Source organism: Falco punctatus (assembly GCF_963210335.1).
Source record: "Falco punctatus genome assembly, chromosome: 1".
Classification (NCBI taxonomy): Eukaryota; Metazoa; Chordata; class Aves; order Falconiformes; family Falconidae; genus Falco; species Falco punctatus.
The window spans coordinates 86,554,814-86,555,214 of record NC_137580.1 but is presented as its reverse complement, the minus strand read 5'-3'; the positions used below and the strand labels follow the sequence as shown (position 1 = coordinate 86,555,214).

The 401-nt window shown below is 40.6% G+C and overlaps 1 protein-coding gene across 6 annotated transcripts in view; it reads right to left on the bottom strand.

Moving 5' to 3' along the window:
• ARVCF (ARVCF delta catenin family member) overlaps nt 1–401 on the bottom strand; it is a 290,531-nt gene that overhangs the window by 269,672 nt on the left and 20,458 nt on the right. For all 6 annotated transcript variants that reach the window (XM_080373939.1, XM_080373936.1, XM_080373935.1 and 3 more), the window contains one exon: nt 9–75. The gene's annotated coding sequence lies outside the window, so the exon portion shown is untranslated. The remainder of the gene's footprint in view (nt 1–8; nt 76–401) is intronic.

Genomic DNA, 401 nt, shown 5'->3' with positions numbered 1-401 from the left:
ACTCTTACCACCCTTCCAGGCGAGTCGCTAGGCCCCTTTCCTTGTTCATAAAGCACCACTCAGTTCTGGATATCCCTGAAAAATGTAAGAGACAGATCAAACTCTGAATAGAAAACAGCTTGGTCACCTGAGCAATGGGGCAACTTTACATACAACTTCACAACCCAAACACTTGCCAAAACTGCACCACTATCCCTAGTTCAAAACAGCTAAGACAAGGCTTTCATTAGCCTCTAGAGTTCCTACTTCATGAAATAAAAGTTCATGGCAGAAATTTCTTACCTGATTTGAATGGTCTACTATACAGACAGGTTTCTACCGAAATCTCTGGATCACAAAACCCAAAACTCATTTAAGTGTACAGTAACAAGATGCAAAACAGCCAAAATGTTTCTCCTTAT